Below are 25089 nucleotides of genomic sequence, written 5' to 3'. Positions count from 1 at the left end.
AGAAAGAACTTTTGTCTTGAAAGCTGATGTACGCAGATTGACCCAGCGTTCAGTGTGGTATTAGCTAACATGAGAAGCAACATTAAGTGCAGTCATCTGACACAATTCAAGTAGTTGAATGTCCAGTTTTCTTTAATAAAGATGATGTATCAATAAAAATAATTTACTTTTTGTGTATGTCTATCCTAACTAATTTTGTACCTATGATGAATACAGCTTCATTTGCTGCCAGGTCTTCTGGATGAGCAATACAAGCAATAGCTTTGCAGTCAAGGTTGTTGTAGTGCTGTCTATTACTGCTGTAGATATTGCAGTAAATAGGAATGTAGGAGAGGCAAAAGTGGGATAACGGTTACAACAGAAACAATCTCATGGAGTTTGTTAGTGCATGATCACATATAATTTATTCTTCTTTGTTCCTGGTCAGGCAATAATGGCTTTGGTGGTTCCTTTTCCGTACTTATAAAGTTCCACAGGTGACACTAGGAAAAGAGAATGTTAGAATGGTCATGAGGGAGGCCTCATGGCAGCCTACATCTCCTCACGGGGCACAGAGGAGCAGTGCTGAGCTCTGCTCTCTGGTGACAGCAATGGGACACAAAGGAACAGCATGGAGTTGTATTATGAGAGGGTCAAGGTGGTGTCAAGAAAAGGTTCTTTACCAGAGGACTGTGGGCATGGCACAGGCTTCCCAAGCTGCCAAAGATCCAGAAGCATTTGGAAAGCTCTCTCAGACATAGGGTTTGAATTTTGGATATTTGTGTATGGAACCAGTAGCTGGCCTTGATGATCCTCATGGGTCCCTTCCAACTTGGGGTATTCTTTGATCCCATGAGAGGAGGGAAGTCCAGCATGCTTCAGGAAAGCTTAGAATTTAGGATTCAGACTATTTCATTTAGAAATTCAGAGTACATTTCAAAGGTTTCCTGTTTGTGAGGAGACATATTCCCTGGTGTGGATTATTTTGTATTTAGAAGTTGTTTTAGTGAAAAACATTGGATTATTTTTTCAGAGTGTTTGAGCATGTGCCTACAAAAATGGGACAGAACAGAAAATGTTTTAGTGAACTTCTTTGCTCTGTCCAGTTAAGCATGTAAAAGATTTCTGATGAAAAAAAAAAAGGAGAGAAATAATTTTATATGAAGGAAATGTTGGAGAGAGAAGCCAGAACACTAATAAAAAAACATCATTACAGTTGGCAGAGCAGGATTCTGTCATTATCCAGACTTCTGTATCACAAAATGATCACCTCTGCTGAAACAGTCAACAAGATTTACTCACTGGTTATTTGTGATGCTGGTTTTTAGAGTGCCTCTATGTGTCCATGACTCACTGTTTTGAAATGAAAAGCTCATTTAATATAAGATAGCCACAATTATAAGTGATCTATCAGGAAGACAATGTTCAAAGTTTCCACCTGACAGTTAGATACAACATGTAACAAATGGTGAGAGCTAATTGGTTCTACCATATGAAGTCCTGAACCATAAGTATCAGGAACTATATTAATGAGACATGAAGAGCAGACTGATGCGAAGATTAGCTATAAAAGACTTCCACTTCTTCCTACCTGATCTGAAACTTTTGATGTTAGAAAGAGTGAGAAGGAAAAAGTAATTGAATATTATAAAAATGTTTCCATTTTCTTCACACAAGTGGGCCCATAGCACATAATATACCATGCATATCTGCAAATCTGGGTACCAGTTCCAAAGCAGATTGCTTGTATCAGTCACCATCTCACTTCCCAGCAAGGAAAATAAATAGACTGGCTATTAAACATCTTAAAAATAAAGCAGACAAACAAAAACATTTGCTAAATATATTCCACCCTCCCTTTTGGCCCTGGAACCTATATAAAATATTATGATTCATATACAAATGGAGCTTGTCAAGATTATATGTTAATGTCCCCCTTGGTGCAGAGAAATAGATGAAGCAACTTCTTGATAGTTGGGAAATTTCTGGGAAGCCTTAGGGGGAAAGTAACTGCTTAAAGCCCTGCCCTAAATTAACTTGGTTGGACATCATGAAGTCTGCACCTCTTTCTGTATTTCTGTAGCTTCATTAACAAATTCATTTTGATTAGACTCATAGAACAGCTTAAACTCTGCACGTGTTACATTATTAATATTGCATAGGCTTTTGCAAACTTTCATGCTAAGCTTTAAGAAAAAGAAGCTGGTTAATTAATACTGAACTGAACTGTCACAGATTCCGACACTTATGATCCATGTTATTGAAAAGGGATTTATAATGATAATGCGTTATTTTGATACGCTATTTGCTTAATCTTATATTCCCAAGAAATACATTTCTCTACATTGCCAGATTTTGGATTAATTTATACACTGAAAGAATACTCTTTTCCCTAAGTTAATTCTCATCATGTGGACAGCAATCTTCTGATGTGAGATACTGCTAAGAATTTCAGCCAGAAATGTATTTGATCTCTGGCTTTTCCCACATCAAATGAGCAGAAAAGTATATGAAAAGAACAGAAAAAAATAAAATGCATATAGCAGAAGAGAGCTTACTGGAAAATACAGAGCACGAACTATAGAGCACAAAAAACAGTGATAAACAAAGATCTGCTTATGAGCTGTCATTACTGCTGTAGTTTGGGAGAGAAATACAGTTAAATTCTTCTTTTGTATTCATTTTCTTCAGTAGTTTTGCATTTTGATTATTAGATTTGCAGACAGTACAAATCATTCTGACCCAGCCTGACCAAATGCTTTAAAAAGCAGTTGAGTGAATTAATTCCAATGTTTCTGTCGGGTATTATTGTGCTGATATGTGTATGTGCGAAGGCTGTCTTGCTGTAATTCCTCGCACAGTATCAGAGAGGCATGATACTATTCCATTTCTCTTCCTGGCAATTGGGTGCTCTCTGTTGATCTCAGCTGTAACTATACTTTTATCATGAAATGACCCATATACTCTTCCTATGTATGGCACCTTGCTGTCAGCAACTTTTGATTAGATGGCTGCTATGCAACCACACAAAGACAACACCTTTTTAGGTAATATTTTCCAAGGGTTTGAATTATTTATGTCCATTCTATGATTCTATATTTCTATGAAATACATCTGGACATATCGCAATTGTGCAGACCCCCTTCATTTTAGCTAGAGTTCAAGTAAGACGCTTCTGGTAATATGTAGTTGATTTAATTTTCTCGATAGGGACTTCAAAAACTAAACCTGCTGGCTAGATGAAGTTACGTCAAGGACAAACTGAGGTCTACTCATTGCTTTAATAAAACCGTTATTGCTTTTTCAGTGGGAAGAAAGGATCTTCTGACTTCACTCACTCTGATATGGGCAGCAGCCTATGAGTCACTGCCTTGTAGAGATAGTGACTTATTTTAATTACCCTCAATGAACCCTGCATTTGCAGGAATGAGTCATAGCTTAATGCAATTTCGTAATAATTATATAAGAAGTATTTTAAAGTGATAAAGTAAAGAGAAAGCCTTGTAGCTTTCTCTATTTTGTTCATTCTGCAATACAACTGGAGAACATGATTCATTTTAAATGAGCTAGTATATTTATTTACTAAGAATAATTACTTCTGTTATATATGGATAGAGACAGTGCACAGTTCTGTACAGATTGACAGTGTGTTAAGGTTCCTGGGCCCAGAGGTGTGCACCATGTGGATGCAAACATCAGAGTGATTAAAAATATGGTCAGTGAGATTGGTGCTATGGTAAGTACACAGAGCAGCTCTCTGAAAATTGTGTTGCTTAGCTGATGTGAGGTCAGGTCAAGTGCTCACAATCATAGGGATGCTCATGTCCATGCGACTGAAAGAAGCAGAAGGGTGGACAGTACAGTTTGAAGGGAAGTAGGTGAGAACTGCAGGTAAAGATCTCAAATGTCTTTCCCTTCCCCTTTTGTAATGGCAGCAAACACCATTTTGTCACAGAGGCACTATTTTGTGGAGGCTTATCAGGTTGGAAAAAAATATTTGCTGGAAAGATTTCCAAGGGCTTGCCCATTAGAGGGTCTGCATGTTTTCCACCTGCTACTGGGAAGGACATATCTTACTAAGTAACTGATTAGACAGTGCTTTGCTAACAAGATGGTGCTGCTAGAAGGCAATTTAATGATGTATGAAGCATACACTACTACATGCTCACTAAGGCCTTTTGTATTATTATTCTGAAGGAAAGTAGGGGAGCCCCGCAGGGCAGACTGGCATACATACTTGTGATGAAGCACTTAATGCTTGTAAGGGAGCCTGTTGCTAGGTAGAAATGACTGGAAGGCTGCTTTCATAATTTTTTGTTTTTGAACAATGGAGAGCTAGTATGGACACGTTTGTATGCTGCTGGGGAGGAGTTCATTTGTGAAAGAGGAATTTCTTTGTTTTTAATCCAGCTGCCCATTGCCTTGGGCAACCTTCATTGGGTGGTGCCTATCTAGTTACCATAACAAGGTTTGGTCTCCTTACTCACCTGGTGTTTGCTTGCCCAGTGCTCTTAGCATAGATGCAGAATTTAGAGAAAGTTTGTTTAAGAAGGTTGGCATAGATGGGTAATTACAATATAGCACTCTTTATAGTAACTTAATTACTCATATGTGTAACTACAACTAGTGAACGCGCTTTTTCCCCTGAAAATTAGGAAAATACATACATTATCCTGGGGAGTTTTGGAAGTACTGTTATCATAATGCATTCTTTAGGATAATGACAATGTAAACAAAAGGTGAGGTAAACAATCAGTACAAACATATACAGAAGTCATATCTTGGAATCCTTCTGTTTTGAGTCACGGGCAAATCATCTTAACCACAGCACCATTCTCATTCCTGTACAAACAAGTAGCTTGGTTTTCTTTCTTTCCAGCAGTTTGTGCATGAATGTTAGCGATGGAGGATTCGTTGTAAAAAATGTGTTTGGAAAGGGGTCTTGAAAAATGAGTGAGTCAATAGGTTCATGGAAAATAGAAGCTGTTTCAATTGTACACAGTCTATTGTTGCCTGGTGTGGCAATTTTCTTTCTGAAAAGATAGGCTGGAACTGGGAGGCTGAATCTGTGAAACAAAATGCACACAGGTATTGTGAGAAACAGGAACAAACAAACTACTTTAAAATCATTTTTTTTTCCATCTGCCCATCATTATTATTATGTATGTCATCTTTGTTGGATTTAACCAGCAATGTATCAGAATTACTCATTACCAGGATGCCAGTGCAGTAGCTACAGCAGCAGAAAACACTGACAGGTCTCTGAAGTGTTTGGTTTAAGTGTCAGCAGCTGTTGTTGATTATGGTTCCAGTTTTATTCTTTTCACTCTGTTTCCTTCCTTGAAGAATATGCTCCTGAACAGTAGCTCATTAGATCATTGAGCACATTAATATTTGTACTATTTCATCTCTGGTAGATGGAATTCAATTTACATGCATTTACTGCATGGGATGCTGTGTCATACTATTCCCAAGAGACCTAATGGGAGTTAAATAGCCACTTGGAGAACAGAGTAGAAAACCATTGTAATTACTGTAAGCTTAACTCACGTCAGGTCTAATTCAGTCACAAACTGTTTAGCTGCAAATATTTTTTGCTCTTCTAGGAGTTGAGTACCAAGGATATAGAATAGGAGTAGAGACGATGTTACCAGTTAACTGGCATGGTTGTATGGCTTATAATTCCATCTCATATTCAGGGAAGATCAGTATTAGAGCGCGCTACTTTCTAATGGAGTATTTTCTTGGTAGTTTACATGCTGCCCTCAAATTTATGGTTTTTGTCAGAACAAGTGAGAACTGCTGTTGGAGAAGTTCTCTGTCCCTCCCGGGGTCCTGGTGAAATATGATGAATATTCTTTTCTGAGTGTTAACGACAAACACTGCAAGAATGCTTGAAAGATGCTTGACACATCAAATTAAACCCAGGCTCTGGTGTAGAACTACTTGCTCCAGTAAGGGGAGCTGTGGCCACTGGCACCTATGGCTGGATGACAGCTTGTTATATAACAGCAAAACAACAAAGTTTACTCCTGAGGAGCTTGCTGCTTTGTTCTCCAAAGGCTAGGGAGAGAGCTGTGGCTGCTGTTTCCCTTGAGTAGCCCCATTGTTAGATAAACAACACTTGCACACAAAGCACACATATCTTTGAAGCCTCAGTGTCCAACCTGGGTCTCTTAATTTCACTGCATGTGACATACACAAAGAGGCAAAAGTTAGCGGGGCAGAAAAGTTGATCCAATGTGCAAAGCATATTTTTGACAACATTTCTGGCTTTGTTTTTAGTCATTTCAACAGGATCCGGGTACGAAACTAGAGGATATCAAGAAAGAAGAAAGTGCGGTCCAGTTTTCTGAGGTTATTTCTGATTTATTGCTGATGCTTTGTTGCAGTGATCCAGCACTGCTGCATCTGCCAGAAACAGAGGGTATGAATGATTTCAGAGGGGTGAAGTACAGCTGATTCCAAGTGTGGCAAATAAAGTGCTTGGAAACTGAAGCCTGTATAGTTTCATCCATTTCTTTGCCCTGGCTAAAGACAAAAGTTTGGCCGTAATATTCATGAATAAAATATGAATGATTATTTTTGTTAGCAGGTGCCATTTCACCATTGCCAAAGCACTGTAAAGCAATATCGACCCTGGCAAAATTAGAGAGACTAAGAAACCTGAAGTATGAGAAGTAACTATACTTCTCCTAATCTAAAGGATAGCTCTGCTTTTCGTCAGAGCCAGGGTTTGTAGCAAGATCACTCTCATTTTTCAGACAGCAAATAATTTTTTTGAAACAAAGGTGGTTTGTGAAAATGGCTGAAGAAGGACGCGTTCTATCTGTGGTTGTGCAAAACTTGAGGACTGCTGTGGATGAATGCACTGTATGTGATTCAGCATGTATGTGACCTGCTCAAGCCCATTCTCAGTAGCAGGTCCTCCCTTGCTGTTCATCCTGCTAGAACATTTACATTGATGTCATGCAAGTTATAGAATAGCTGAAGCACTTTCAGTTTCCCTAATAAACTATTTTTGTCACAGAATTTGTCCCTGAGGTTATTATAAACAGGGTTGGGCTGTGCAACAGCCTCGACAATTAGAATATGATTTTATGAGAGCTCAGAGTACTTTAGAGGAAGGTGTTCCTTGTCTAATGCTTACACCAAAAGCAGGCAGGGAGAAGGAAAAACAAAAAAAATGACACTTAAAACCAAGAAAAATTATACCATCAGGAGTACCTAGCATCCAAGGAGAACATATCACTGTAGCGTCATGAATCATGCCAATAAAATCAAACCTCCTCCTGTACCATTGGTGTCACTCCATGTAAATAGGTGCAGGAGATAAACCCAATGGCCAAGTCTGTCAGTCTAAAGACAGGTTCTTTGTTTGAAGGCAATGAATTAGATCTCTTTTTATCAGCTGACACTTTATAACATGCATATTTGTAAAAAAAAAAAAAAAAAAAAAAAAAAAAAGGAAAAGAAAAACAGCAGCAACAGAAATTGAAAGAATTTCAGTTTTAAGTATACTTTCCGAGAGTTTTGGAACCTTTCTCTGCTTTCTTCTGTCTTGCTATGCCCTTCAACTTATCTTAGGGTATATATTAATTTTGCAGAAGACAGTTAAACGCTTTGGATGTAAAATCTGTTGAGGTGAAGATCAAGATGCTCAGTTTTCCATATTTTACTGTGAAATACCTAATTAGAAGTCTGTGGCCAGTTTCAATCAAATTTGTAGATGGGTCACCTGGGCTCAGTTACTGCCTGTTATTTTGCAAGTCGATGCAGGCTGTTCACTCAATCAAAAGTGTTATGGTGTTCATATTTTTTTCACTGATTTGGTGCATAGAACATACGTACCCATAGAAAATCAGTTAGGCTTTCTGTCATTTCAGACAATACCCAGGATGTGAACACAAAGTTCTTGAAGGCAAAAGGAAAGTGCTTCATCCTGCTTCTTCAGCCAACCTCCCATGAGTTGACAGGAAGCCGATGTACACATCAAACTCAGATAAAGGAGCCTTTGTGCTTGAAAGGGACAAAGAAATTAAAAAGGATATCCATACAGTATGCCATTGCTAGATTTTCCATATGGATAAGGCCTTTAAACACCTTGAAAAAATCCAAGTTCATACCCCCACTGAAAAGTTTTCTAGGGATGCTTCCAAACAGAAAATAGGCTGTCCAATTTCTTTATATTGCACAACAACATGAGAAACATTGACTGAGTTCAAAGTCTTTCAGAACTGGCCCCCCAAGCAGTTAATTCTGAGAGATCTCACTCCTGGCATATAAAAACAGCTACAGAAGTTGTACTTTAAATACATCTAATCCTAAAATCCAGGAATGATTGGAATATCCCATCACAGGAGTAAATCTTGGGAGATTATCTCCCTCATGTGAGAGGCAAGTTCTAACAGCTACAGAATAAATCCCTTGTTCCATGGGTTGCCTGTGTTAGTTTGTGCTCCAACAGCAAAGGCAAGGATGTACATTGTAGTTCTGAAGGAGAATTTAGTGTAGTAGTTGGAAATGTTCATTTCTGATTATGTGTCATCTGGGTAAATGTAAGCAGCTGTAGATACTGCTAGCAAACAGCCTGTAGTGGAGAAAGTTTTAATGCCAAAGAATAAGCTTCAATGTCAAAGTGCAATTGCTGCATTATTTTAAATTCCCATTAAAAGTGCAAAATAAGCAGCTTGTAAGAGATTCTTTCTTTCCCATAGTTTCTGCCATTTCTTTGTCTTGGATGTTCCTGCACCCTCACTGCTAATCGTCCTCCCAGCCCAAATTTACCTCTTCCACTGTCAGCCTTCTTTGAGGCCCCAGCTATCTTGACCCAGAGAAGACCTCCAGTGAGATCTTTGAGCTTTTCTTTCACTTTGTTACCTTTCTGGATGGATACTGAAAATAGTTTTACAGCTACATGTTTTATACAGAAGAGTCATTTAAATTGACTGGAGCACATGGAAATTTCATCTTATTGGAGTTCAACAGATAACAGCCTCATCATAGCTGTATCTGAACTATTTTAGTCTCAGAGGGGCAAAACTGCATGGCTTTGTATGTTATTAAGGCTTTCCTAGGCCATCAAGTATTGATCCCAGTAAAAATATCAAAATTCTACCTTGCAGCCTTCACTTCATAATTATATTTATATTTCATTTAGCCCAAAGAGAGTAGGAACAACTGCTTGCAGTGCTATAGGGTTATCTTATTGAGAAATCTTGAGGGAAAACTCTCCCACAAGCATGTTGTCTACACCATACCCTGTTTATCTGTATTCTTTTCTTCACCAGCGCTAGGACAATTTTAATTTTGTAAGTATTCCCACAATGTCATCAAATCAGTGCTGTCAGCTGAAAAATTTTACCTTTTATTGAGCATACTGATAATTAATAAAGAGCTATACTTAAGCAGCACATAAAGCAGGTCTGACACTAGAGATCTATGAATTAGTGTGAGGCTCTCTACCTGCAAAATGATTTGCAAGAGGAAGAGTTTAATTTCCATATATATATATATATTTTTTGCAAGTAGAGTCATTCCCTCAGGGACCTCTGAACATGAAGATAGATAGGACAGATCAAAAATCAGTTCTATGAGAAGAATTTGGATCAGATATACACTGCATCCAAACTCATTGGTTAGTGCCAGCATGCTGCAATAAATCACATATAGCCCTGGAAAATATCTGTCTGGATTACAAAATTTGTCTCAGGGCAAGAAGACTGTTTAGGTTTTATATAAGCAGCTGTTTCCACTGGATTATTCATTTGCTTAATGAATCCCAAGTGGGAGCAGGGGGCTTGTCTCCAGAGTCTTTGTCTGAGGAGCACTTGCTCACCTTAGATGCTACAGAATTTCATGAATAGTAAATAATCTTTTTACAGATTGCCCCTTGGTATCCTGCTCACATTGCTACCTGCCTGATGAGGGGTGGCTGATTAGTGTTGAGGGACGATGGTTTATTCCCTTGTCTCTCTCAGTGGGCCAGGATCCTGAATTTTTGTTCTTGATCAATCTGTTCTGACAGTGCATGGAAATTACAGCACAGCCTTTTCTTGGACAGTCTTTGGTTTCAAAACCTTGTTTTAATAGTTTGACTGTTCTGCAGAATGTAGATATGTCCTGATAATTGGCTACTGTGCTCCTGAAATTGCATTGTAATGTTCCCCTGTATACAATCAACTGAAAATATTGTATAAATAGGAAGGGTAATTAGATTAACTGCAAGATGACAGCAGTTAAGATCCTAGCCCAGATTCTGGAGTCTCTATTTTAGCAGCAAGCTCCTATGTGACTCGAAGAAAATCAATAAAGTTGAAGAGTATCTCCATACTCTTGTGGAGATCTGGGATTTAATTTCCCCATGCAGCCTGTGAAGGAGGAATCACAGGAATCCTTTCACTGCAACAGTATTCTGAGAGTATATACTCTGAGGGACTGCTTGACAGGAGATGCTCAGGTATTGAAGATGCAAAGAAATCAATCCATATGAAAAGCTAAGCTGAAATGTATTATCAAAAGACAAATTTTGACTTTTCTGGACTTTTTAACATGCTTTGATAAAAGCAGAGGGAAGTGAAGGAAGCTGAACTGGGAAAGCTCCTGCTTATGGTGGATGAAATAGTTTGAGGAATGTCTTCACAGGACTGAGCACAATATTTTCTTGTGTAAAGATATAAGGGATCTCATTTTGCACATGTACAAAGAAACATGTACCAAAGCTACAGACACCTCTGGCTGTGAACATTCTTGCCCAGCAGCTGTAGCCCTTCTCTGAATACTAGTTATTTTGCAGGGAGTAAGGATATGAGTCTGTCAAATGAAAGGCTGAACATGCAAACTCTGTGCAAATTTTGAGACAGTTCAGTTCTCCTATGCAAAATACATCTGTTTGGTGTCATCTGATAATTAAAAAAATGGCACCTGCTATCATTCACCAGGCACTTAATGTCCTAAATTCTGCAGCTGCTTACAACACAGTGGCTAGCCACAGCCAAAAAGTGAAGAACATTTATCTCCTTTCTGAGACACTTAAGACTTTAATGCATTTTGTTTAGTGCTGCTATGTGTCTGCACTACGTCAAATGACTGGACAGGAAAAGACTTAGGCAAGGTTATAAGAGGATTGGGTAATACTGAGATACAAATTCTCTTAGTAAGATCTGGAAAGATCTTGAAGGGAAAAAATAATTGCATTTCAAATGTGTAAGACTGAAGGCAGGTGTGAAGACAACTAATTATGAGAACATAACACTCAGTGTGTGAAATTGAGTGGCCTGGCAATGCTCTTCTGAAATGTCATCTATTTATCAACCTGTGTAGTTGCTCAGTTATATTATAAATGGATGTGATGGATTAAAATGATGACTATACAACTACCTAAGCCTTACACTACTACTTCAGTGCTCACAGTAATATACCACGTTTTGTTGCTCTGTTTTCTTTTGGGGAGTGGTTTGGGAGGTGTTCTGCAGTTTGTCCAGACAGAGCTTCCAGTCATGTTATAGTTTTGTGGGTTGGCATGTCCTTTAAGGGTGATTTTTTAAGAATTAATGGTAAATTACTTTGATTCTCTAAATCAGTATTACTTTAACATATTCAGATCATTTATACCATATGAAGAAAAGCATCTGCAAATTTGAGACATTTAATTGGCCATCAGTTTTCCAGACTCATGTCAACTGATTTATGAGTTAACAAGCAATGATAACTGAGTGTTCTCTTCATCTCTAGCCAGGAAGGTTATGCTTGGCAGGCACCACTGTTCTCTTACATTCAGTCGATGGATACATGTCAAACCAGTATAAAATAAAGTGGAGTATGGAAACAATGTTTTGAAGTTCTGGCTAGAACTGTCTGACGCACATGGGAAAGTGAAAAAGTACTTGGTCAAACTATGCATTGTATCACAGACTACGAGGTACTTCAAATTAGTACAGTAGTACTTAATGATGAACATAAAGAGCAAATTAACTTTCCTTAGTTCATCAGCTCTGCTGGAATTTCTAAACATCTATGGCAATGATCACACACATGAGCTCCTGTAACAACAAGCATTGAGGTTTATTTAAAAAAACAGGAATGGATTCCTCAGGCCTTTATTAAATATCTAGTAAGCTTTTAAGATTCTTTACTCAGGTCTTCCAGTGAGAAACTTCTAGGCAAACCTTTACTTTCTCTTGCTTTTTGTCACACATGGACATTCGCTTAATCTCAAAGCCCTGATTTTCTGGAAGTATATTTGAATACTATTTCAATGCTTTCATTCAAAGGGCAATGAAAGGTCTTCAGCACAGGCCTTATGAGGATTGGCTGATGCAACTGGGATTATTTAGTCTGGAGTAGAGCAGGCTCAGAAGAGATCTTGTAGTTTTCTATAACTACCTGAAAAGACACTGTGACAAAATGGGGGTTAGCCTCCTCTCCCATGTAACTAGACTAGAGGAAATGGCCTCAAGATGCACCAAGGGAGATTCAGGTTGGACATTAGGATAAACTTCTCTGAAAGAGTATTCAAGTGCAGGAATGGGCTGCCCAGGCAGGTGGTGAAGTCACCATCTCTGGAGGTGTTTAAGAAATATTTAGATATTGTACTGAGGGTCATGGTTTAGTGGGAAATATTGGTGATAGGTGGACAGTTGGACTGGATGATCTTGGAGGTCTTTTCCAACCTTAATGATTCTACGATTCTATTGTTTTGTTATCCCTCAGGAATTAAACAGATAGGTTGGTCAGTGATGTTAAAAGAGAATTTGCAGCACCAGATATTTGAGAAGTAAATTATGGCATGGGCCAAGATATCTCAATGTACTAATCTCACTAGTTTGATATATATAGTGTAATCACACATAACTAGGAATTAGGGGGGCATGTATTAATTATTTAGGGAACACTGTAATCTCTCGTTTTTCACAAGTTGATTGCATGTTTGTTTGTTTAAAGGGAAGCGTTATGCTTCAAGCTACAACTTAAAATAACAATTTCTGATCTCCATAGAACTTTTTTTGCTGTTACTGGCAACTTTTAGCCATGGGCCATGATCTGCTCATTTGTAAAATAAGATAAATGCAAAAGAATGAGATAGACACATAATACTGTAGTTATTGTTACTGTTATGATAGTTATTTTGGCTGTGAGGATTTCTTTGTAGAGGCAGGAATAATCATCAGCATCTAGTTTCAAACTTAACACATTCCAGAGGACTTTAAATGTTCCAGATCCACAATTTTGTTCATGCCAATAAAAAATACTCAAATAAAAAATAAAATCAGTTTAAAATAAAATCCAGTTGACATAAGCCTGAGGAAATCTGTTCTTGCTTTTATAAAACACCTGAAAATGAGAATATATTTTGGTAATCTTGTTTACAGCATTTTCTTTTCAATTACAGCAGCAGCTAAATATATTTAAAAAAAAGTTACAATTGCCAGATCTTTTGGTAGAACTTAGTCCCAACCATGCAATATTGCAGGTCCCCAGAAATACTAGATGATTCCTGTGTGCCTGATTCTATCCTTATTAAGCCAACAGGTCTATGGGATACCACAAACCAGGTGAAGCTGATCTGCCATCTTCCTGATGAGAAGAATGAGCTGAAGGCTCTCATTTTGTCCTTCTTTGGATAATTTTTCTCACTTGGACTTTGCAGAAAATTCCCAGGAGGGATCTTTCAGCAGTTAGTGTCCATCTACCTAATGCCTGTTATTTTCATAGGCTTGCTGTAGTCTTAACATAGTAGGCCTAAAAATAGTAGAAGTAACAATCATAATAGCGATGCATGTCAAACTCAAAGGACTTGAAAGCCCGGTGTAAGTGTATTGCACTGACTTAATTATTGTTATAATGATTGGAATAGGAAAAGAACATCAGAGTTTCTTTGATATTTTGGGGAATGAAGGCACGCTTTTCATTCTGGAATTTACACCCAATACTGAAGGATGAAACTGAATAGTGCAAGGACTTGGCAATGCCAGCCGGGAACAGGGGCAGGGGGAAGACCTATGACTTTTACTTCCACAAGTAAATTAGGCTTGTTTTTCATTAACTCTTCTCAATGAATTGACCTGTGTTCTGTATCAGTGCATTACTTTAGAGGATTTTGTTGCACCAGAAGAAGGTATTTTCCAGCACTTATCCACCCACAAATGCATTACCAAGAAAGTTCCTTCTAGTATGCATGCCTCAGGAAATAAACATTTCTAATCTCTGATGTTAGAAATGTGCCTACTAGTACTGACATGCTCTTCTTTCTCCTTTCTTTAATTGGACATTTTCCCTTTTTTTTTCTTATAGTTACCACTGCAACCTTATTCTTGCACTGATTTGCTTTTTCACGCCCCTTGAGCTGATCCGTACAAGAGTTTCAAATCTCAGCTTGCTTTAGCATTGAATTACACCATCCTCCATTTGAACTTAGAGTACACTTCACCAGAAAGCAGATAGGCAAAGCCTTGGGGACCTTGGACACAAGCTAGATCTGAGATTCACTTTTTAAGTAGGGCAGGGAGAATGTCGCAGGCAATAAACTTCCAAGAGATGTAAGAAGATGTAAGTGGAAGAAGTGGAGGGGGAGATGGCTCATCAGCTTCTGCAAAGAGCATACCCAGGCTGGTTAATTAGCTTGATTCAAAACACTGGGTTCCTCTTTCAGAACTGCAAAATATTTAGGCACAAAGTAATTTATGTTTTCTAGCAATGGGAAGGAAGAAGTGGCATACCAGCAAGTTCAACATCATTACTAAAGCAGAATTTCCATTATTTTGGGCAGAAGATATTAACTGCAATATGTGGTGTGGCTTTTTTCTTCCAAAAGGCTAATAATAAAATCTTTCAATTACTATGGTTATTTCTTTTTTTTTTTTTTAAACTGCACTTTCTTTTTCAACTGCCTCTAGGTTTCATTTTTACCAGTAGTTGAAGAACATGGATACAGATGCATCAGAAAAAGATTATGAAGTGAAGATGAAGCATTTTGTTAAATTATATCAACATGGATGTTCTTCAACTAATCAATGGGTGAATATAGCGTAGAAGTTTTAAGTCAAAGTTACACGGTCATTTTTAATAACTCTAACATGCTCAGATATAAATGTCCAAAATGTTACGTTTAGAGCATACAGTCCTACTTTAACAGATTTGAATCACCTGAATATTTTGTTTACTCTAATTCATTGCTTCGAGTCCAAATGCAGCAACATTTAGTCAGTATACATGGAGGCAGGAGTTCATCAGTACTTCACTGTTCTTTGGTGCACCCTGAGAAAGTAAAAAAGCCAAGTTTGTCTTGTATGTTACCTTGATAAATGCAGTACCAGTCTCCGGGTCATCAGCCAGGGCTAGAACAGTGGAACAGAGATATTCCACAGTGCTGTGCTCTGTAGCTCTGCAAGCAGCAGTAAAAATTACACCAACTTGTAGCTATGTTTGTTTGTAAATTTATTTCCAAATTAGCTCACATAACTTGCATACCAACTCTCTAATTGCTTGGGTTGTAGAGTCCAAAAAGCCATCATGAAACCACTATTTATTTGAAATGTTTTAATGGTGATTTTTAGCATGGAGAGATTAAGATTTAACTTGCAGTATTTATTAGCATTTATCATGAGTCTTAAAACAGAGCTATATTTTAGACAGAAAACTGTGAAAGAATGCTGTACCAAGCTATTTTTCCTGCTTATCTCTACTTCTAAAATTCCATTTGACCATTCACAATGAGAATCTGAACATGTGTATTACTGATTAAAGTGATTTATATCTAATATAAACACTGTAACTATATTGTTTAATTTTCTGAAAAAAAGTTAACGTAGGCTTGTAACAGACTGCTATAACCCATTTATCCTGCTCTTCCTTCTAGTATTTTCTATCACATATCTCAGAAGGAGAACACAGGAAAATAAGGTTATAAAATAATCTAATTGGAGATGAAGCTTCTTATTAGTGTTAAGTATTCTGAAAAAAGTATATAATTTTATACAGTACCAGAGAGTTTACTGAGCACAGAGAAGTGTAAATATCGTTATATGACTGAAATAGAAGATGTGCCAAAAGATGTAGATGATCTTTGAGATCCCTTTCAACTCAAGTCATTGTATGATTCTATGGTTCCATGATTCTATATAGAGGAACTTCTTTAGTATCAGCAAGGCTGTACATCAATTCACTTGGCTTCTTAGCCTTTATCCGCTTGATCTTAAGTTCCCTTTAGTGTGCACACAACACAATCCCCAATCTCCTGCCCACTCCTTTCTTTATTTTTTAATTTTGCTGAACTACGCTTTTAACTTTTCATGTAGCCTTTCCTTTCACTTCTGGACATGTGATATCATTATTGCCTTCTTCCTCCCTTTCCTTGTATGACCATTCGGGATAAGAAATAAACACTGCATTTTCCCAGGGACAGAAATTCAAAAGAAATTGTCCCAAATGAGATGAGCAGAGACAATCTGGCACTGCAAAATGTCCTGACAGAGCATCAGGAAATATTATTACTAAGCGCTCTCCTTGGCAGCTGGGCATTTCTGTGTATCATCAGAATGAAATCAGGCTGTATTTTCCATGCAGAAACTAAGGACTTCTTTCCAATCCCCACCTTTCCCTTGTTCTTATCATTGCTTTTGTGGAAAGATTGATTGTGATAGCATAACGTGGTGCTAACAGAAATTAAGATGGAGTCTCTCCAAATGAGAGCTGATGCTTTATTTTCTCACTCTGTCATAATGAGCCCAATTCCTTAAAACAAGCCCACAGCCATGATGTAAATTGTTGTCTCAGGGATGAGTAAGACCAAGAGAGATAGCGCAAAGCTGAAAATCATTTGTTTACTGTAAGGACTATTTTAAAAAATGCATGCCTCTTTGAGCCAAAACTATGCAAGGTAATAGCAGCTTTACCATATGGTGTAAACAACCTCCTTCTAACATTTGCAACCAATTATAAAATAAATTAAAAAATCAAATTACATCCATTTGCAAACACTGTGGAGCGGAAAGGTTGCACTGTGTGACCTTTTGTGCCTTGCTGTTTGTGGGTTCTCCTTGTGCCAACAAATGGAGTAGCAAGCATTTACCAAATTGCCAGGCTCCCACATTTGTCCTGAGAGAGATCAAGGCACAGGCACAATGCCAGCAACCACAGGAGCAGAGCAGGGCCATGCCAGTGCCATAAAGCATCGAGGTCACTGGCTCTGGCTGTGTTTGGATGACCTTCCGAGACCACAGCAGCCCAGGAACTCAAGTCCTGAGGGTTACTGCAATGTCATGTTTGTAGTACTGTGGCACCTTAGCCAAGAGACAGCCACTCAGGCAGTAGTTGTGGCAGAAACATTCAGGGGAGGTCATTATGCTTGTAATTCGCCAGGCCTTCCATTCACCTTTTGTTGGAGAAAATGAAAAAAAAACAGCTGTTGCCTTGAGTGCTTCTAAGCAAGACAAAAAACGGTAACTGGATAAAGATTGCCTGTGAGTTTGATTTTTAAGTGGTTAGCAAAGCTATGCTGCAGTTCGCATCCTTAGATGACGTTCACCTGGTACTGAAGCTGCAGTCCCCAGGAGCTCAATGTGGTGTAGCCTGACACCCTCTGCTTTCCCTGGAGAGTACATTGCTTTGCCTCTGCTCATCAGCGCATCCCTCTCCTCCCAAACGGCTCCTTATCTGCTATTTATGAAGTTTGGATGTACTTTATTGTTTTATGGCTTGAAATATAAACTTACTATCTGTCCGATCTTTTTCCTCATATTTTTTTCTTCATCAGATAGAGTGAGATGTAGTGATTTATTTATAACCCCTCACTGCTCAGGTTAAAAATTTTCCATTTATTTAATTAAAAATTGAGTAAACTGTGCCCACAGAAAAATGCTGACAGGCTGAATGGTGGATGCCAGGAGCAACAGCTCTGACTGGTGTTACCTGTCCCATTTCTTTGCAGACAGCTGTCAGGTGAGATTTAAGAAAACATATGAACCCAAAGTATGCCAAGATGGTTCTGGGGTATCTCCATCTCTATAAGACTCTGGAATAAATATAACCATGGGTCAGACTCCCCATGCCCTGCTCAGTACTGGAATGTAATGTGTTTTCCACCACCTAACTCGTGGTTCTGGGCATTCTCACCCAGGCAAATCTAACTATGGTGCTTTCTCTTCAAGAGCACCATCATGGAGACAAGAAAAGGAGCCTGGAGCGAGAGTGCACATTTCAGTACGTCCCACACCGCATGGGATGGTGCAGAAGACATCTGCCCAGTGCTTGATCAGTCAGTCTGGAAGTGTCTTCCAGCTGAACTCCTAACACTCCTCTCTTGTGGCCTAGTATATGGCCTTACTATACACTTACAGCTTTATATTTTACTTCCCACCTTTCCCACACTTTGTTGGGCATTGTCACCCAACAGAAGTCTGGGAAACAGAAGGTCACCAAAGGCCAGATGGAAGATTTCCCTGATATCAGTAGCAGCAAGGATAGTAAGAGACTTGGCTTTAAATTCTGCAGTACAGCAGAGGAACCTTCTGAAATGCAGATGGTTTTAGCAGCACAAGAATTGTCCTTGACATGCAAGTCCATGAATTATACTCATTCTTTTTGGTATGACTGAGAAGAAACTGGAGATAGATTCATACTCTTTGTGACCTGGAACAGCTGGTAGTATCATGAAAGGAAGTGATATTGGGACTCATGTCTGTTGGAGTGGGTTTGTTCTGAGGCCAGAGCTGCTGTGCAGATCTGCTCACAAGCTGGAAAAACAACCAGTGGGCCTATTATTGCTGTTATTATTGGAAATGGTAAGAAAAAGATTTCAATTTCAGAGCTTAAAAGCATTAACAATGTCCATAATATTCCATGCTGCTCTTGCTGACATGATTAGTTTTCAAGAGAGTCTGCATGATCATCAGATTTTGGAAATACCAGAAATTATTTCCCAGAAACCTTCCTTTGCAAAATTGGTTAGTTAAACGTTGTGTAAATTATACTCCTGTTGCTTTAATCTATGGGCTATTAGCGGACATTGGGGTATCACAGTAATGCTGTGCACAGAGAGTCAATTTATGATTATGCTGTACTGTTTTACAGCAACCTGAAATTGTGCACTGAACAGGAATGTATATTGCTTTAATTATCTTGGTCACAATCTCAGCTTTATAAAACTTGCTGCAGGTTCATCAGCTCAGATCCAGGTATAATTCGTATTGGGCACAAAAATAAGAATATAATGGCAGCATTGATAGCAGTCATTGTTCATATGTTAAGTGAAATAAAATAGCCATGTAATACTAAAGACTGCCAGCACCAGAGATTTTCTACTTTTCCAAAGTAGTTAGAGTAATTCTGTACACTTCCTCCATGCTTCTGTTCAACTCAACACCAGGAAGCCTGCTCTTGATGACAGGTTCTTCGTCAAACCTATTGCATGAACACTGAGGGATCTTCCTTGTTTGCCTCTACAGGGGTGTGATACATAGTTAAGTGCTGGGATAGCACAGCCATTTTAGCTTATAGCCAAGAAAGACTGTTGAATCTCCATTTCTGAAAGCACCACAGACAGCAGAGACACATTGAGAATGGTATGATTTGGTCTTTTGATAAGTGACTTTGACAGTCCTGTCCCTCTTTATATTCTGTGTTATAATATGTTTACTGTGCTTGAATGACTGTTTGACCAGTAAACATGTTCTGTCAAGGCTTTTACTGGTGAATCTGACTTTTTGGTTATCTATATGAGCCAGTTTTAATCATGTAGTAAGCTGTGATATTCTATTCATTTGCAATCCAAGTTTCAGTTGTGCTTGTGAAGTACCTCCCAAGGCTCTATCCACATTCCCTAATTTTTTCAGTCATCCTTATTCTCCATTGCAAAACCTTTACATGCAGAAACTGCATGCAAATATGGAGCACTGTCTATACCATGTAAATGAATCAATATATATGCTACTAGTTGGTATCTAAGAATTTTCAAAGCACACCTTGAACACAGTAGTACAATTTCAATGGCATTTAATGAGGCTGTAACTCAAGAGACAGACAGAATAACTATAAACACAATGGCAAATCTATAGTTTCCTGAATCTTTAAATAGATTCATGGCTTTAATGGATGTTCTTCTGAATATAGGTCAAATAAAAGTCATGCTTGTTTTTGCATTTCTTTCCCTGCTGTATGTGTCATGTCATTTTCTCATCCTCATCTGTACTCTGGCTTTTGCCCTCCTTTTATGAGTTCCTCTTATGCTCCCATATTCCACTGGCTCACAAAAGTTCGCTCATAAAATTTTCAGTATTTATTTACCGTGTGCAACATTCTTATTATATCCTATCTGAACGTACTGTACGTTTCTGATTCCTGATAGTGCATAATGTTCAGAATACCTTGGTGACAAAATACACATATATATCTGGTATTACACACAGACACGCACTTCCACAAAAACATTTTATGGTATTCTTCTTACTTGTGCTAACACAGCAATCTACCAAAGTGAATATTTTACTTTCTTATTTTTTCCTCATAATCCTTTTAGAACTGTGAATGCTGTGTTTCTTAAATTCTTTAGAATAATTATTAGCAGTGAAACACTACCTTGGTTACATTTGCTCATTTAAGGAATCCACTGAAGTTTTATTTGGTGATTCCTCACTGATATTCAGCCTAGCATATGTTATCTTGCTTTGTTCACTAACAAAGAACTTTGTTCTTTCAGCATATATAAAAAAGGGTACCCCTTTTTATGGGGTACAATCATGTATGCTATATACGGCCATAAGTGCATTTTGAGTTCCTTCAGGATGGCAGAATAAAAAGCAAATAAAGTATATTTCAGACATACAAAGTGTTACTTATCATAACACTTATCACAGTATTCTACAAATTAATATCATTCAGACATACAAAGTGTTACTTATCATAACACTTATCACAGTATCCTACAAATTAATATCATTATATATTATATAAATACTTTGTTTGATAAATGGGCATATAGGAAAATAATGTCAGTAAATATGTAAATAAATCCTTCAGAAATCACATGGAGGTGTGTGGCTGAAGAATACTGGTGAAATCCTCCTTCTCTAATACTCTTTTCCACTGCACCAGAGAGATTTTCATTTGTTGTTGTGGTTATTTTTATTTCAGGTCCAAACTTTCTTATAGCAGGTTAGAAAAAGTTCACACTTTGTGGTGAATGGCAGCAAGAGAACAGAGGGCTCCCCTAAATATGTGTTGCCTATGCCTGGGCAGCACACTGGAAGGACTGAGATTTGTATGTATAACACAGTCGGTCTATTCCAGTTCCAAGTTTGCCATAGGGTCATGCATCCACTCTGGAGTATACTCCTCTGTGTTTCTTGATTCAGAGATATGCAAACAATAGTTAAGCTATCGGTAAAGTTCAACAACTTTATGTTGTATTTTACTTCCACTTTACATTACAAGCTTTGTAAGTTTAACCTTTTTTTTTGTTGTCTGTAGGCAGCAAAACTGGCCAGAGGTCTGTAATGAAATGGGCATAGATTTATTTCTTTGATCTTATATTCTTCTGGTTTTGTTTTTCATCTATTATTCATTTTTTGTGTTTTGTTAAATCTAGTCTTTCTGTCTTCTTAGAATTCAAGTGATTTAATAAGGTCTCTGATTCACTGTGACACTGCTTGAGCATAATGCTAGTGTCACTTAACTCATACATGAGTAGTCAATTTTCACAGAAAAAAAAGGGAGTAAAAGAGCCAGGAGAAAAATGAATTGCCACTTCTCTCAGACTACTTGCCTGAGCTGGAGATGGCAGGAAATGGATTCCAGAGCAAGCTATTTTTTAAACCTAGCACAGCAAATACATCTAGAAGGCAACACTTCAAAGTCATTACAAAGGTCAGATCAGTTTGTCTTCTTCGATCATAAAGGCACTGCTGCCTCTTTCAAAATCCACCTGCCAGCAACACTGCATAATTAAATACCTCTTCCTCACTTCACTGTGTGGCCTCACGGTCATGCACAGAGGTCTGCCCTCCCTCCCCTCCCATTGCAGGGCAGTGAGAAGTTCTCTGGGCCATAGGCAACAACATGAGTTGGCAGGTGGCCCAGTGGGCAGAGAGCAAAGACTTGTACACAGCAGAGCATCGTGGAGGGAGCCAAAGGGACATTGGTGGGAGGCAGAAGCTGAGTCACCTGACAGCTCCTCTCATCTATGTGCATCAGCCCTGACAACTTGACAGCCAGTTATTTTGAAGCTAACTTAGCTTAGCTCACTGCTGGCTTCCTAAAGCCTTGTCTCTTTCATACATCTTGGCTAGCATGGGGATTTAAACAATATTTGACTTGGAGGTAGTACAAGGCAAATACGCAAGCCATAAGAGACATGGTTTATAATCATGGGTTAACGTTTGTCTTTTCTTTGGCATTTGACTTACAGGAAAAAAAAAGAGAGAAAAATAATTTATAAAGATGTATGGTGTTAAGTATGCAGAATATCCTGGCCTCCTATCACTGCAAATCCGTTCTCCCATGTCAAAAGGGGAAAGTTTACTGGGAAGAAATGAGCAGGTCCCGTGGGAGTGCAATGTGCTACTACAGTTATGCATGAAGCGAGTCAGCCAGGAAAGGGATGTTGGCCAAGAGCCTGAGCTCCACACTTCAAAGGACACCTCATAGGCAACAGGTTTATTTTCTTTTTAAGAAAGTGATCTGAGTTTTCTACAGTGCCTATGGTGCTGCCTGGAGAGACTGTCCTAACTAAGCACATGAAAATCCAAATGGATGATTTGTATCCACTCTGCACATGCTGTGTGTCCCCAAATGGTAAGTTACATCATATAACAAATTTAAAATTACTCTATGTTCTACCTCATTACCAGGACTAATAGCAGAGGAGAATCAAGTTAGTGAGACACTGTTTCCTTAGGGGAGGTCATTGCCTATCCACATCTCATCACTCTGAGCTATTTATGTGTATTTAATCACTCAAGCACTTAGGGCAAAGCTCGCTTGAAGAAATCTATTTCAGGTTACCTGCACATGAGGTAGGCCTTATTTATCCTGGCAAAATTCAAGAGCAGCTCTGGAGATTACCTGTAAGTAGAAGGGATCCCTGCAGGGATGACATGGCAAATATCCACTGCCAGCCCCAGTATCTCCTCCAAACCAGAGTTATAGGGCTTATAGAGAACTTTCTGAGCTGTTTTGGAGTGCCAAATCAGTTCGGATGACTGCTCTGAACTGCTGCTCTACCTCGTGATCATTTTTCTAATCCTGATCCCATGATTATATATATGAAAGAGTATTTTCCCACTCCATGTGCAGCAGGATGCAAGTGAATCTGAATACCTGAGTGCCTGTTTGCTTAGTACAATGCTCACACTGAAGTGAACTCACAAAGGGTGTGAGATAGAACAGGGTTTTGAACCTGTACTTATTTTGTGTAACAGTGGACAGGATGAAGTTGGCTCCCTATTTAGAAAGTGTCAGACTCATGACAGAAGCTGAATTAGCACCCATAGGGCTGTGCCACCTTACAGGTAATCTCAGTATCTATTGTGGGTTCTAGCAAGCATCTGAGGGCATCTATACTTAAGTGTGATCTTTATCATACTTATGCAGGTCTTAGCTGTAGCTACAGATATATTTCCTTCTCAGTCTTTCCCTGCTGTTTGACAGGTGTAACTCACTGGCCAAGAAATAGGACTTGTTTATCCTATCTGTTGCTTTTTATCTTGCCCCTCTCCCTACAAAATTTAAGTTATCACTGCCAGCACTTTTTAATCAGAGACCTTATGACATGGCATTCAATTTTCTGAGCCACTGCATTATTTGGAAACCGAATTCTGTTGTTTCCAAGAAAAACAATTTCAAATTGAAGAATTAATTAATGTGAACACCTAATGCCAACATGATTAAGTATTTTTAAATTGATAGGCTTGAGAAAGCAAATCCTTTCGCTGAGTAAAGTTCCTACTCTTTGTTACTGCTTGCTTTTAGAGCTGGAAGCAGCAATAAATCCAACATGTGAACATATTCAGCTGCTACTTTCATGACAGTTCATGTCCTGACGACAGTTCTCCTTTCCAGTCTGAGGATAAAAAGCCAGTGTGGGACAATCAGCTGATATATTCATTATGGTCATGGACCCGGGAAAGGGAGAAGTGGGAATTTCACAGTCCAAATCTTACTGCATGACAGCTCAGGAAAGCACATGTTAGGCAACTGCAGAATTGCCTGCAATCATGTTATTTGCTTGTTTCTTTATGTTTTATTCTAAACAATGACCACCCTCTGCTGCACTACCTAGCAGCCAGTTACTGATTCACAGGAGAAGCTTCTAAAGTAAAACACATATTTCCAAGTCCATGCAAGCTCAGTTTGCTTTTGTGTGTATGTTTGGTGGCCCTGCCAGGCAGGGGGGTTGGAACTACATGATCCTTGAGGTCCCTTCCAACCCGGGTGATTGATTCTGTGATTCTGTGATTCTGTGATTCTGTGATTGCTTTCACCAGCTGAGTGCAAGCTTTCGCTTAGCCTCATTGCTGATATTTAAGAAAGAAAACCACTTAGCAGCTTGGTCTTAGTTACTACTTCAGAACATTGGATATTGTGGCTGAAGACAAGTACTAGAAGGGTCATTTTTTCCTGTCTAATAACTGATCTTACTCTACCCAGAGTATTTGTTTAGCTGCTAGCTGTGTTTCCATGTTATAACAAACCAAAATGATTGGGCAGTAAAATGCTGATATTTTCCAGTTTGATAAACTTAATTGTGCTATACAATTTGGTAAACTTAATCATGTGTTATAAAGTGCCTCTTGATCGACTTTTTCATCTCAGGAAAGTCTGAAAGACCACGAGCCCTGTGAATTTTGGATGTATTTTTCAGTCTTTTTCTCTTCTCAGCAGGATATATTGGTAGAACTATCTGGAGAAGATGGAAGATCAGAGTATATAAGCCCTTCTTGGCATTAGTAGTCCATTGCAGGTCCAAAAAAGATGTATGCTGGCAGTAGGATGTTGATTTTAAAAGTCCTGCTCTGCAAGGGTAGTAATTTTCAGATGTAGGACTGCTATTACCAATGCATTGTGCACTGCGTGGAGCCATGGAAAACCTCCTCATGCACACAAGATAGAGGCTGGGGA

At 38.6% G+C, this 25089-nt stretch overlaps 1 long non-coding RNA gene across 1 annotated transcript; it reads right to left on the bottom strand.

Annotated features, from left to right (window-relative positions):
* Positions 1-230: 230 nt before the first annotated feature.
* LOC125689874 (uncharacterized) lies at positions 231-15342 on the bottom strand. Its single transcript, XR_007375440.1, has 3 exons — positions 15274-15342; positions 7831-7998; positions 231-5045 (listed from the first exon to the last, which is right to left on the bottom strand). It is a non-coding gene; the product is annotated as an uncharacterized LOC125689874 (long non-coding RNA).
* Positions 15343-25089: the final 9747 nt, after the last annotated feature.

This window comes from Lagopus muta, chromosome 2 (genome assembly GCF_023343835.1).
Source record: "Lagopus muta isolate bLagMut1 chromosome 2, bLagMut1 primary, whole genome shotgun sequence".
Classification (NCBI taxonomy): Eukaryota; Metazoa; Chordata; class Aves; order Galliformes; family Phasianidae; genus Lagopus; species Lagopus muta.
The sequence above is the reverse complement of the archived record's forward strand: the minus strand, read 5'-3'. Positions and strand labels throughout refer to the sequence as shown.